Here is a 15,603-nt window from a genome sequence, read left to right on the forward strand (position 1 = left end):
ATGCTCTACCCCAAGAAATCAGGACTATCCACAATTTGCATAGTTTTAGGCGCTCCCTCAAAACACACCTGTTCAGAGCGGCCTATCACATTCACTAATCAAAGTCATTCTCTGTGTAAGTGTGCGTGTGTAGCCCATTCACTATCTCCATCCATCCCTCACTCCTGCAAGATGGCTGGACCTTCATTGTAAATACACCATTGTAAATACACACCTGTACTCTGTATCTCCCTCACCTCATTGTAGATTGTAAGCTCTCACGAGCAGGGTCGTCTTATTTCGTCTTATTTTGCTTTAATTATTGTATTGTTAGCGTTGTTACTTATGACTTGTGTTTTGAAACTGTTAAACTGTAAAGCGCTGCGGAATATGTTGGCGCTATATAAATAAAGATTATTATTATTATTATTATTACAATGGTGGGCCCTGCGATAGGAAATGGGGGACGTGGAGACCTCCTGCACTCCCCTTAGTCAGTGTCCCTAACGCTCCTAGCATTCCCTATGCCGGTTCCGCACCGGGCGCCGATCACGAACCTGTTGCCCTAGCACACCCTACACCTATTCCTTACTAGGGAGCTGGGTGGTGCAGGTGTGGCACCCCCAGGAGTTTGTCGCCACACTGGCTTTGCCTTCCTCCAGGGGAGGGTAATGCCAGGCTTGGAAGCAGTGATAGGTCTCTCCAGCAGTTAACCTAATGCATGCAACACAGTTCCACTCCGGGCCAGCAGGGGGAACTCTGAACCAGGATTCTGGAGAGGAGTGTCCTCTGAGGATCAGGAGGAAGAAGGGTCAGATAGTCTGCGGAGGGTGAAGTGTGCAGATGGGAGGAACGAAGCGGAGAGGTTGAGCTGCAGAAGGCGAGCTCCCTCAGCTTGAGAGCGCACAGAACTGGAGCCTGGTTTCCACGGTGGTACAGATACTGACGGTCCTACAGCAGATACCAGAGGAGTAGGAGGCTGTAAATGCCCTGCTCCCAGCAAAGACTTGGGACACAACAGCAATTGAATAGAGAGCCGGGACGCAGTGAGGAGTCCCCGAGAGAGGCTACAGCCGTCTGTCATACAAGTATAGTCCCAGGAACATCTGAAGAGAGGCATTTCAGAGTAACTAAGTACTGGAGTGCTTCACACTACAAGCGCTAGGAAGGAGACTGCATATCCCTTCCTGATCTGCTTCCAGGCTAACCTGCTCCAATACCATCTGTGATCAGGACCCTGGACTGCATATACTCAGTAAAGGTACAGAAACTACAACCGCTGTGTCTTGTCTGTTCCCTACGCTTTCGGTGCTGCTACATCCCCGTGCCAGCTACATCTACACTGCCCTGGGACTACAGCTCCACCTGTGGGGAGCTTTACCATCTAAGCTGCACACACCATCAGTCCCAGCGGATCTGTATGCAGCGTTGGCCTAACACCACATTTGCCAAACACCACGGGTGGCGTCACAAACTATTCTACCAATAACTACATCTCCCCATTACTTGGGCGCCCAGGGCCACGGACCGGGTCATCACTGCTGTGACACATCCCCCTGACACTGGCCCGGTACCGAGTGCCCCACAGCCCTGGGAGGGCGACCCACAGGCACTGGTCCCACCGCTGTACTAACACCAACATGAGGAAAAGTGACAAACAGGGAAACACTTAGCTTTGCTCTGATGCACTTGCTCCAGGCAACAGAGTCCAACTCCAGAGTGCATCTTCCTTCCACCATGTCCAACACCTGGGTGCACTGTCCAGCAACGGAGTCCAGCACCTGAGTGCAGCTGTCCAGCAAAAGAGTCCAGCAACTGAGTGCAGCTCTACACCATAGCTGCCACTCCACCAAGCTTTGCAAGAATTCTTCACTGACACCATAGCTGCCACTCCACCATGCTTTACACGAACTCCTCGCTGACACCATAGAGTCCAGCACCTGAGTGCAGCTTCCAGCAACTGAGTGCAGCTCTCAGCAAAAGAGTCCAGCAACTGAGTGCAGCTCTACACCATAGCTGCCACTCCACCAAGCTTTGCAAGACTTCTCCACTGACACCATAGCTGCCACTCCACCATGCTTTACACGAACTCCTCGCTGCCACCATAGCTGCCACTCCAGAACGCTGACGGGGCTGTCCTGGACTCTCCTCAGCTCCTTCCTTCACCCAGCATGGTTGGAAAAGACCAGCAATATCACCAACGTGAGTCAGAACAACTGACACACTTTTATTAAGAAAACACACCTGTTAGTGATTCCTGTGCAATTACACTAACCACCACCGGGGGAAAACTATCTCAAAAAACACCAGTGCGATGACCATACTGGCCACTGGGGGCAAACAGAACAAAAGACACCACCATGTAATAATCCTAATGGCCACCGGGGGCAAACCCAACTCCGAGCACACAGCTCAAGGGAAAAAAAAAAGTTACTTTGCATTATATCAGTCTTGATCCAGCATGGATCATGACAATCTGGCTGTGTTTTCTCATGTTCATATTGAAGGAGCTGTTAGTGCCTATCCCCTCGGGGGTTGTTGGGGGGCCTCTAGAGATGTGTCTATGTGTTCAAGGTGAAAGAGCGATGAGTGATGTCTAGATAATGTACAAGAACAATTTTTTATAAGGAGAAGAAAGAGGTGTGGGTTTAGATCCATGAGAGAAAATGGGGTACATTTTTTTGACTGTATTGATAAAAAAAATTGAAAGAACTTTTGTTTACTGAAGTTAAAATCGTCTTTATTTCCTGACATGCCTCCTAATCCTTATTCCATTTTTGGTTTTCCACCCAGTGAACATTTTATAGGAACCATTAGGCAGAAGAAAAAAAAACGCTCGGCTCCATACATGAACTTTGGATCTTCTCTAACAGTTGAAGTCCTATAGAAATAATTAGCGCTTGGGACTATTTCTGATTCCACCGCTAACTCTTCTTCATCTTCAGAATTAAATGTGTTGTCAGGAGAAGGAATAATCCTGTAATGGGGCTCATTTTTCATGAGTCATTTTTCACCAAGGACAAGAAATGAATAGAAACATCTAATTAGCCAGAAAGATTAATATTCCTGTGATTAGTGATAGACACTTAAGAGTTTGATTTAGGTCAGTGGTTGCGGCGGAGTCAACTTACAAAAGCCAACTCAGCATTTAAACCTTCGGTGATTCTTGCAGAACGGGCCCAGAGAGACCCTAATCCACGGTCCCTCACCGGACTCACTAGTGCATTTGGATTTTCTTATTAAGCAGGATCTAGGTCGAAGATATTAAAAGCAGCATAACAAATTAGATAATGTTTTATTGCAGAGGTGGAACGTGTCCAATTTCGGGAGTAATTATTTCAGAGCTCGGAGAAACCATCCAAGATTTGTCCTTCATCGCAAGTGCCTCTATTTCGAGGGGGAAAGAGTTTCTCGCGCTGCATTCTCCACATATAGGCTAGGTAAATTTGCCGCTTCACAGAGGAATTAGCAGGGGTTGTAGCTATTGGGAGTGTTCACACCTGAGTCCTATAGGCCAAGGAAGCTCAAAGGTCCCCAATCCATAAAAGACAGAAATTTGCACCAGACATCCAGGATAATAAATAATGACCTTCTAATCTGCTATGGATGGTTTTCCATGGGATTAAAGGCTCGTATGTCTGCTCTCTTATGTAGCATCAGAGCATCGAAAATACCCTGACAATGGCACATGGAGAATATGGATTCATAGTAGAGCACATGCTTGTCAACATTCCCAAAAAAGGCACCAAATCCTTGGGAAAATCAGTGATTAAAAGGAAGCTGTCATGTGGAAAGTGGATACTGATCTGCAGGCATGATGTTACAGGGCAGGAGGAGCCGATTGTCGCTCCCAGTTCTGGCCACATGAATTTGTTGAACCACTGTGCCACAGGACAGGACCTACCCAGGAAGGGGCATAACTAAGCAGCTACCTTAGTGTTCACTGGAGCCCAAGTGGTGAGGTCAGGCTTGTTCGGCAGGTAGCCGCCAGGTACCATTCCTGGGCCGAACCCGGTACTGCAGCTGCTGACTCCAGCAGACAGGTTCACTGACACTGATGAGGGCTTAGTTCAGACACGCCGGTCTAAGATACTGGATCAGGGTTAGGACACTCATGGACCGGGAAATAATGGGAACAGGGGATTTCAGGAACAGGACTGGCTGCTCCGGGACCAGATGACAATGTTGAGGCACTGACAGCTCCAGGACCATGGGATGAGGTCCGGGCACTGTCCGCGCTGGGACCAGGGGACGAAGTTCAGGCACTGGCCGCTCCGGGACCAGGGGATGAGGTTCAGGTATTGCCTGCTCTGGGACCATGGGATGAGGTTCAGGCACTGGCCGCTCCGGGACCAGGGGATGAGGTTCAGGTATTGGCCGCTCTGGGACCAGGAGACGAGGTTCAGGCACTGGCCGCACTGGGACCTGGGGAAGAGGTTCAGGCACTGGCCGCTTCAGGACCAGGGGACAAAGATACAGGTGTTATGATGAGTCACCGAAGGAGGAAAAAACAAAATACCAGCTAAGTCCAGAAAAACCAGAGAGGTTGGCAGCTATCGGATAGCAGACCCCTGAACCTATCAACAACAACTAGCAGTAGCCGTGGGGGGTTCCTACGGTGCCCTAGACCCCTCGATCACAGCCGGAGAACTATATAGCCTAAAGACAGAAAGGGGAAAAACTAAACTGCCCCAGAGCAGACCCCAAAGCAATAGGCAGCCCCCAACATATAATGACGGTGAAGCAAGATGAAAACACTAACACAGATAGAAAGATAGGTTGAGCAAATGATGGGGCCCAAGCTAACTACATAGGACAGGATAGGAAAGCTGCTGTCTGCCATCCGCAAAAACCCTATCAAAATGAGCCAACCGACTGATAGGAAAAACAGGCCCTGAAGTCGCTAGGCTTCAAAAGACTATATCAGCACTCAGGTATATTCTGAAGACAGAGCAAAATATCAACAGATAAGAGACAAAAATGGAATACAGCTCACCCCCGGCCGGGGATGGCAGAAATCCCAAAAAACAAGGCAAAACAAAAAACAAAACTGAAGAGTACAAAGCAGAGCAGAAAAACTTAGCTTTGAGATGTAGGAATCAGACTGGTCTCCAAGAATCCAGCAGGAAAATCACCAGCCAGGAAGAAGGGCGTCGGCTGCCTTATATCCAGTCCTCAATTCCAGCCACCCAGTCATGATCTAGCTGCCCAGGTGTTTGGTAATCAGTCTCACTACCTTCCTTCACTAGAGGAGGGAGTTCATCAGACCTCAAGGGAAAAATGAACTCACAACATACAGGACTGACCACAGAAGGACCAGTGAATTACAGATACAGGACTGGCCACACTGGGACGATGGGATAACGTTCAGGCTCTGGCCACACCTGGACCAGGGGACATCACAACTCACTAGCATTACACCTTACACTAATGATTTTCTACATGGCTTGGTGACTCCCTAGGTGAGAGGGAGTCTTTTATACAAGATGTCTCCCAGGTATAGGATGGGAACCATCTTGCAGGTGTACTTCTTATGCCAATAGCCTCTCAGCTGGCTTCCCTGCATGGAGGGGGAAGGGGACGTCAGGCAGGATTACACTAATCAGATTGATCAACACTTTCTGGGAAAAGTTTCAGTAAAACTTGCATTTTATTCATTGACTTCCCTGTTGCTTGTAGGTATACGAGTCCAGTGATTGACAGTTTTCCCTTTATGATGGCATGCACAGGCAGCTGTCAAAGACTAGTAGGACTGTCCACTGGACTCATATACATACAAACACCAGGGAGTCCAATGAATAAATTACAACGTTTGCTGAATATTTCCAATAAACTCGTATATCACTCTGCTCTTCTATATTGTGTTGTTCACAGATCAGACAGCAGGTGCAACGAAACAGGAATTCCTCTTCTGCCCTGGAATGAAGGGAGCGGCGGTCGCACTACATAAGTGCAGCTATAGGGGGCGCAGGGTTTACAATCTTCTGAGCTCTGGAGCCTAAAGGTCCCTTGGTCTCATGTAGCACCTGGCCTATAAGTTAGACAAGTTGGAGCAGCATAACAGTTTTGGAGCAACACATTACCACTGCTCCAAAACACTGAATGTGACCATGTAATAATCTGGCTGATGTCAAAGGGTTTTTTATAGGAATGCATTGTAAAAAAAAAACCTCTAAATGTGAGGAGTCTCAGATACAGCAGGAGCCCTTGCAATTCTACAACCGCCTTATTAGTGCCCAGGCCTGGTATATGGCAGCATCCACGAATTCTGCAGCACTAAAGAGAGACGACTGAGCGGAGCCGATGGCCAGACAACCCATTCGAGTATTCTCCTCTCTCGCTATCTGTTCTCTCTTTATGACAACTGAGACTTGGGATTCACATAAGGAAAAGACTTCTCCGGAATATAATATTCAAGCGGGAGCCAGAAGGGACGTCCTCCTCGCGAATGTCTGGAGTTCAGAATTGCATTTTACCAAAGTGATAAGAGGCTGGAAAATAATCACTGCCTCGGTGATGTCTGACCGATCGTCCTGAGAATTCAGACTATTCATTCTGGAGGAAACGAGATGCGGAGGCAGTGTGATCGTATGGGAGCTACTCCTGCAGAATCACCTGGATGATAAGATCCTAATTTCTAGATTACAATGAGAGTTGAAAGGATTGTGCAGACTGTGTTGGGTTTTGCTGCCTGGTTGCATTGAAATCAATAGGACATGTAGCAAGCCCAGATAGGCTAGGGTTAAATCGTAGCACTGCAGGTCTTGGTTACATGCACCTGACTAGCTTTGACTCTGAACCAGGGCCTGAGTTAACTAGAGGTTTGTCGGTCTGCTGGGTGTTGAGCAGAGTCGAGTGTGCTGCTGGCGAGTGACCAGCCAAAATGTGATCTTTAGCTAGGAGAGAGACAGCCAGAGTCTCTCTGAATGGAAACTGCGCGGGTCAGCTAGGAAAGCTGAGCAGTCTGTGTGTTGGAACTACAGAGTAATGTGTGGAAGCTGAAGCCTGTCCAGTGTGAACTGTGCCTAGTGGTGAACACTACTGACTGGATTGGTGCTGGAAGCTGTTAGAACTCAGGCTGAAGGTGTACTGTAATCTGTTTGGGTGAGCCTGCACTGACTCCCTTGGAGTTTTATGAAGGTAATAAAACTGCACCTGTTTGGACCAAACCACATTGCATGTGTGAACAATGCCTAATGCCTACCTGAAAGCATGAATCCCTGCAGACGATACTCAGCTCTATAGGCGGCGCGCAGGGAACTAGAGCAAAGGAGGTGGAAAAGCTCAAGTTCCCGAAGCAACTGCAGTGGTCTTTGTAGAATAACTACTGCCAGGTCCCGGGAAACCCAAAATGTCCTTATAAAAATGTTTAATTTTTGCACTACCTCACTTATAATTCATTGATAACATTCTTTCATTCTGCACCAGAATACATTGGAGGGTCATAGATTTCTCTTACATTGTGCATCCAGATGTCCATCCAACGGGCACCACCAATTGACCAGAGATCTGAACCTGCCATGATTATTATCTCCTAATCAAGAATACATGCCTGCACCCAAAAGTGCACATTATACTTCTGAACTTGAGGAACGATCTCTACATTTTACACAATTTTCAACATTTTCCCCAAATTTTCCTAAATTTTTCAACATATTCACAATTTTTCAAAATGGTTTAGTTTTCCAGAATGGACTAAATTCAAAGTTCTGTATTACAGACATTAATTGTGCTGAAGCTGCTCATAGTTGATTTGGCTGATAGTTTCCTCTTCTGACCCGGCATCATTCATGCTTGGCCAGTTGTGAAAATACATGAAGGATTTGGGGCAATATATTAAAGAAGATTGTCTGAACCAAATGGCTATGATGGGGCCTAATGATCTTCTGATGTGTATGGGTGTGTTATGACATTTCTCTGGCTACAGATGTTGATGGTCAAAGAAGCATCAAGCATGATGGATTTCTACATTTCCGACCCTTTTGTACTTATGGAAGAGGACAGAGAAGTCTGGAGGAGGACAGAAGGAACTGAAAGACAGAGGGAACTGGATGAGGACAGAGGTGTGTAGAGAAGGATACAGGGATCAAGAGGAGGATAAATGAGTCTGGTGGAGGAGAAAGGGGTCAAGAGGAGGGGTGTGGATGAGGACAGAGGGGTCTAGAGAAGGGGAAAGCAACCTGGAGGAAGACAGAGGGGTATCAAGAAGGATACAGGGATCAAGATAAGGATAATAGAGTCTGGAGGAGAAATGGGTCTGGAGGAAGAGAAAGGGGTCTGGAGAAGGGGTGTAGAGGAGGACAGAGGGGTTTAGAGAAGGACAGAGGGGTCTGGAGGCAACAGAAGAGTCTGGAAAATGACAGTCTGGAGGAGGACAGACAAGTCTAGAAGAGGACAGATGGGTTTATGGAAAGACAGAGGGGTCTAGAGGCAACAGAGGATTCTGGAAGATGACAGAGGAGTCTGGAGGAGGACAAAGGGGTCTAGGGAAGGACAAAGCAGTCTGGAGGAGGACAAAGGGTTCTGAAGGACAGAAGGAATTGGAGGAAATAGGAATCTCGAAGAGTACACATGGTCCTGGAGGAGGACAGAGGGGTTTGGAGAAGGACAGAGAGGTCTGGAGGAGGATAGAGGGATCTAGAGAACGACAGATGAATCTGTATGATAGAGGGGTCTAGAAAAGGTCAGATGGGTCTGGAGGAGGAGTTTGGAGGAAAACAGAGGAGTCTGGAGAGGACATAGCCATCTAGTGAAGAACAATAGGAGTCTGAATGGGGCTAGAGGAATCTGGAGGAGGACTGAAGTCTGGAGGGGACAGAGAGGCGTCTAGAGAGGACAGAAGAGGCTGGAGAGGAGAGGAGAGGACAGAGAAGTCCAGAATGGAATAGAGGAGGTTAGTGCCCAATATTTAGAGTCTGGAGAGTTTACCTAATGTGTGTTGGCACCTTAAGAATTATAAATTACTTTTGCCAGTTCAGTAAAAAACATTTCCGTGATAACAAGATTCGGTGTCCATAATCCCCAAGAAGAAGGACTTTATGGCTGTGAACACCTGTGCTTCACTTCCAGGAATACACCTCTTTGTTGTGCATCTATGGCCAGAATATTTTCATATCTTTGGAGTTAATGCCGTTCCCCCGGCACATCCATCAGAGAACATGGCACCTCAGTCCTAGTCATCACAAAAATGCAAGCCATGTTTTGATCTTCCAGTGAAAGGTCTTATCAATTATTTCTCAAGACCTGATTTAAAATACAGTCGAGGATGAAATCTTAGTTAAGGAGGATGACTTTCGCTGCAGGTAAGGAGGATGACAGCAGCAAGTCAGCAACTTAGAGATCATAAAACCTTCTGTTACATGAAGAACAAGAGACATCAGGAACTAACGTGACCGACCCAAGTCATCACAGCTCCACATAAAGGACGCGTCCTCATGAAGCTTTAACAACAAAACCTTATGGAAGGCGACACTGATGGTGTCAGATGGAATATCTTAATGTGGTACATGATATTGACATGTCAGCTGTTTTTTTTTTCCTCAAAGGAATGAAGGTTAGACTTCTAATTTACATTCTTGGGGTCCTACGCATCAAAAAAGGGACATCAAATGATGTCTCTGAGGAAGCAGTCACTAAAGAGAGCAACATATCTGGAGAAGAGCTGCACAGGATGAACAACTCTGCAAAAAAAAAAATTAAACAGAATTCACATTTTCTATGGGTTACCATACTGCAAAATATCGGCCATTGATTGCAAACAAGATTTGTTATTTTGCTCAGCCAAAAAATAAATTTTCCTAACAATTTCATTCAAGACCATGGTGCAAAATGAGCATACCCCAATGAAAGTCTTAGGAGCAAAACTGAAGGTTAAGGGCCTGTCACACTAAGCGATATCGCTAGCAATATCGCTATAACGTCACAAAACCAGTGACGTTATAGCGATATTGCTAGCGATATCGCTATGTCTGATACTTACCTCCGACCGCTCCCCCGCTGGTTATCGCTGATCGCGCGAGAACGTCCTGGACCATTTCTCGTCGTCAGCTTCCTGCTGGGCTTCCTGTGGCGCCGATGAGCGACGCGTGGACGCGGGCGGGAGGACGTCAGGATCGCCTCGTCTGACAGGTAAGTAGCGACCCTCGACCGCTGCTATGTCCTGCGTGGCAGCTCACTAGCGATCACTTAGCGATGCACCAGCGATCCTGACCGCGTCATATCGCTGGTCGGGATCGCTGGTGCATCGCTAAGTGTGACAGTACCTTTAGACTACAAAATTCCAACTAACAAGATTTCAGCCACAGGTAAGTCTAATTAATAGTTACATTGGTGTCCAGTAGACAGGAGAGATAAAATGGTGATACTTAGCAAAGAAAACCCTTTCACTTTTCATGTTGTCAGCAATGGCACCACATGGAAGAGAAATACAATATACACAAGATGACAAACTGGCATAGACAAAAACAGTAAATGTCCACAGCCATGAAAAATGGTGCCACACTGCTATGTACATCAAGAGACTGTTAAATGACAAGGCAACAGCTGGCCTGACTAGAAAATCCTTTACCTTTCATGTCAGCAAATGCACCACATGGAAAAGAAATGTCACAAGACCTCAAATCTTTACTTATCAGTCAGATACTGGAGCAGAACTGATACAAAATGTAAAAGATGGAGCTGTGGCATCTCACAGAGATGTCCAGCGAAAACGGAAGTCACCACCTAAACAGAAGCATCTACTGATGAGTAAGAGGAAGAAAATGCACATGTAGGTTCCCTGTAGTTATCTTAAAAAGTAGAAAGCTGAACCAGGGACAAAATCCAGTGGCCATTGCAGAGGAACGGCAGCATGGGGGTCATCCATGTAGGAAGCCGTTCCTATCATGTGTCCGGGCCCAAGCAGAAAATATGAAGATACTGGGACCGTGTACCCTGGAGGGATGGTGTCAAAAAGGTGAGGACTACAAAGAAAAATGGCTGGTGCCTCCAGTGAGACATGGTGGTGGCAGTGTCCTTAGAGAGATGTTTTAGTATGTCGCCAACTTGTTAATTCCACTTCTAGAATACTTGGTGCTGTCGTTACAAATCACGGAGGTCATACAAAATACTAGATGTATGACTTTTTGATGAGGGGAGCACTCATTTCGCAATAAACAATTTCAGCAAACCTGAACATTTTGTAATGAAAGTTATATTACTAACCTCACTGTCTGTAATATTACAGGTTGAATAAGTGTTCTATAAAACTGGCCAAAATTGTGGAAATTGTTCTTCCAGTGGTTGCACAGACGACTGCAGCTTCTGGGGGGTTTTCTAGTCCTTAGAGTAGTCTGATCGTCCTGCACATTTTCAGACACATCCACAGGATATTCATGAATGTATCATGTATTTAGGTCCCATATGTGGGACATTTTGTACCATCTCAACGTAAGCGCACGCAGCTATTTTAAGAACTCCCATACGAATGAATGGAGAGAGCCGCACAGGCGCAGCCACCACTCTGTGCCCAGGTGGCACCTAGTAAGGCTCTTGAGATGCGGACCCAATGGAGGGACCTACACCTGTTCGACATTTATGGCACAGCCTATGAACAATGATATACCGTGAAACTTATGGCACAACATACAAATCTTCAATCAGGGACCTCAACTATCTGTAATATTATTGGTCTTCCCAAATATACCAAGGAGACGGCTTATTCCCTCCAAGGCTCCGACCTCAGCCCCCCCGCAATAGTCTTGCCTGTGGATATGGGGGCGATGGAGCTGAAACATTAACTGTTCTGCCCTTCACCTGCAGGTACAGATGTGACCTCTGTCACCTACACAGATGGCGCTACTCGATAATCGTGCACCGGTGCCGGCACTCTCAGCCATGACTGTATATTGCCTACACAGATGGTGCTACTCGATAATCGTGCACCGGTGCCGACACTCTCAGCCATGACTGTATATTGCCTACACAGTGGGCGCTACTCGATAATCGTGCACTGGTGCCGGCACTTTCAGCCATGACTGTATATTGCCTACACAGATGGGCTACTCGATAATCGTGCACCGGTGCCGGCACTTTCAGCCATGACTGTATATTGCCTACACAGTGGGCACTACTCGATAATCGTGCACCGGTGCCGGCACTTTCAGCCATGACTGTATATTGCCTACACAGTGGGCGTACTCGATAATCGTGCACTGGTGCCGGCACTTTCAGCCATGACTGTATATTGCCTACACAGTGGGCACTACTCGATAATCGTGCACCGGTGCCGGCACTTTCAGCCATGACTGTATATTGCCTACACAGATGGTGCTACTCGATAATCGTGCACCGGTGCCGGCACTTTCAGCCATGACTGTATATTGCCTACAAAGTGGGCACTACTCGATAATCGTGCACCGGTGCCGGCACTTTCAGCCATGACTGTATATTGCCTACACAGATGGTGCTACTCGATAATCGTGCACCGGTGCCGGCACTTTCAGCCATGACTGTATATTTCCTACACAGTGGGCACTACTCGATAATCGTGCACCGGTGCCGGCACTTTCAGCCATGACTGTATATTGCCTACACAGATGGTGCTACTCGATAATCGTGCACCGGTGCCGGCACTTTCAGCCATGACTGTATATTGCCTACACAGTGGGCACTACTCGATAATCGTGCACCGGTGCCGGCACTTTCAGCCATGACTGTATATTGCCTACACAGTGGGCACTACTCGATAATCGTGCACCGGTGCCGGCACTTTCAGCCATGACTGTATATTGCCTACACAGATGGTGCTACTCGATAATCGTGCACCGGTGCCGGCACTTTCAGCCATGACTGTATATTGCCTACACAGTGGGCACTACTCGATAATCGTGCACCGGTGCCGGCACTTTCAGCCATGACTGTATATTGCCTACACAGATGGTGCTACTCGATAATCGTGCACTGGTGCCGGCACTTTCAGCCATGACTGTATATTGCCTACACAGTGGGCACTACTCGATAATCGTGCACCGGTGCCGGCACTTTCAGCCATGACTGTATATTGCCTACACAGATGGTGCTACTCGATAATCGTGCACCGGTGCCGGCACTTTCAGCCATGACTGTATATTGCCTACACAGTGGGCACTACTCGATAATCGTGCACCGGTGCCGGCACTTTCAGCCATGACTGTATATTGCCTACACAGATGGTGCTACTCGATAATCGTGCACCGGTGCCGGCACTTTCAGCCATGACTGTATATTTCCTACACAGTGGGCACTACTCGATAATCGTGCACCGGTGCCGGCACTTTCAGCCATGACTGTATATTGCCTACACAGTGGGCGCTACTCGATAATCGTGCACTGGTGCCGGCACTTTCAGCCATGACTGTATATTGCCTACACAGATGGGCTACTCGATAATCGTGCACCGGTGCCGGCACTTTCAGCCATGACTGTATATTGCCTACACAGTGGGCACTACTCGATAATCGTGCACCGGTGCCGGCACTTTCAGCCATGACTGTATATTGCCTACACAGTGGGCGTACTCAATAATCGTGCACTGGTGCCGGCACTTTCAGCCATGACTGTATATTGCCTACACAGTGGGCACTACTCGATAATCGTGCACCGGTGCCGGCACTTTCAGCCATGACTGTATATTGCCTACACAGTGGGCACTACTCGATAATCGTGCACCGGTGCCGGCACTTTCAGCCATGACTGTATATTGCCTACACAGATGGTGCTACTCGATAATCGTGCACCGGTGCCGGCACTTTCAGCCATGACTGTATATTGCCTACACAGTGGGCACTACTCGATAATCGTGCACCGGTGCCGGCACTTTCAGCCATGACTGTATATTGCCTACACAGATGGTGCTACTCGATAATCGTGCACTGGTGCCGGCACTTTCAGCCATGACTGTATATTGCCTACACAGTGGGCACTACTCGATAATCGTGCACCGGTGCCGGCACTTTCAGCCATGACTGTATATTGCCTACACAGATGGTGCTACTCGATAATCGTGCACCGGTGCCGGCACTTTCAGCCATGACTGTATATTGCCTACACAGTGGGCACTACTCGATAATCGTGCACCGGTGCCGGCACTTTCAGCCATGACTGTATATTGCCTACACAGATGGTGCTACTCGATAATCGTGCACTGGTGCCGGCACTTTCAGCCATGACTGTATATTGCCTACACAGTGGGCACTACTCGATAATCGTGCACCGGTGCCGGCACTTTCAGCCATGACTGTATATTGCCTACACAGATGGTGCTACTCGATAATCGTGCACCGGTGCCGGCACTTTCAGCCATGACTGTATATTGCCTACACAGTGGGCACTACTCGATAATCGTGCACCGGTGCCGGCACTTTCAGCCATGACTGTATATTGCCTACACAGATGGTGCTACTCGATAATCGTGCACCGGTGCCGGCACTTTCAGCCATGACTGTATATTTCCTACACAGTGGGCACTACTCGATAATCGTGCACCGGTGCCGGCACTTTCAGCCATGACTGTATATTGCCTACACAGTGGGCGCTACTCGATAATCGTGCACTGGTGCCGGCACTTTCAGCCATGACTGTATATTGCCTACACAGTGGGCGTACTCAATAATCGTGCACTGGTGCCGGCACTTTCAGCCATGACTGTATATTGCCTACACAGTGGGCACTACTCGATAATCGTGCACCGGTGCCGGCACTTTCAGCCATGACTGTATATTGCCTACACAGATGGTGCTACTCGATAATCGTGCACCGGTGCCGGCACTTTCAGCCATGACTGTATATTGCCTACACAGTGGGCACTACTCGATAATCGTGCACCGGTGCCGGCACTTTCAGCCATGACTGTATATTGCCTACACAGATGGTGCTACTCGATAATCGTGCACCGGTGCCGGCACTTTCAGCCATGACTGTATATTTCCTACACAGTGGGCACTACTCGATAATCGTGCACCGGTGCCGGCACTTTCAGCCATGACTGTATATTGCCTACACAGTGGGCGCTACTCGATAATCGTGCACTGGTGCCGGCACTTTCAGCCATGACTGTATATTGCCTACACAGATGGGCTACTCGATAATCGTGCACCGGTGCCGGCACTTTCAGCCATGACTGTATATTGCCTACACAGTGGGCACTACTCGATAATCGTGCACCGGTGCCGGCACTTTCAGCCATGACTGTATATTGCCTACACAGTGGGCGTACTCAATAATCGTGCACTGGTGCCGGCACTTTCAGCCATGACTGTATATTGCCTACACAGTGGGCACTACTCGATAATCGTGCACCGGTGCCGGCACTTTCAGCCATGACTGTATATTGCCTACACAGTGGGCACTACTCGATAATCGTGCACCGGTGCCGGCACTTTCAGCCATGACTGTATATTGCCTACACAGATGGTGCTTCTCGATAATCGTGCACCGGTGCCGGCACTTTCAGCCATGACTGTATATTGCCTACACAGTGGGCACTACTCGATAATCGTGCACCGGTGCCGGCACTTTCAGCCATGACTGTATATTGCCTACACAGATGGTGCTACTCGATAATCGTGCACTGGTGCCGGCACTTTCAGCCATGACTGTATATTGCCT

The 15,603-nt window shown here is 48.0% G+C and overlaps 1 protein-coding gene across 10 annotated transcripts in view; it reads right to left on the reverse strand.

Moving 5' to 3' along the window:
- Window positions 1-15,603, reverse strand: part of SORCS1 (sortilin related VPS10 domain containing receptor 1) — a 955,194-nt gene that overhangs the window by 72,677 nt on the left and 866,914 nt on the right. The gene's annotated exons all lie outside the window — the stretch shown is intronic.

The sequence above is a fragment of the Dendrobates tinctorius genome, unplaced genomic scaffold, assembly GCF_039654945.1.
Source record: "Dendrobates tinctorius isolate UK_male_01 unplaced genomic scaffold, ASM3965494v1 ptg000196l, whole genome shotgun sequence".
Lineage (NCBI taxonomy): Eukaryota > Metazoa > Chordata > Amphibia > Anura > Dendrobatidae > Dendrobates > Dendrobates tinctorius.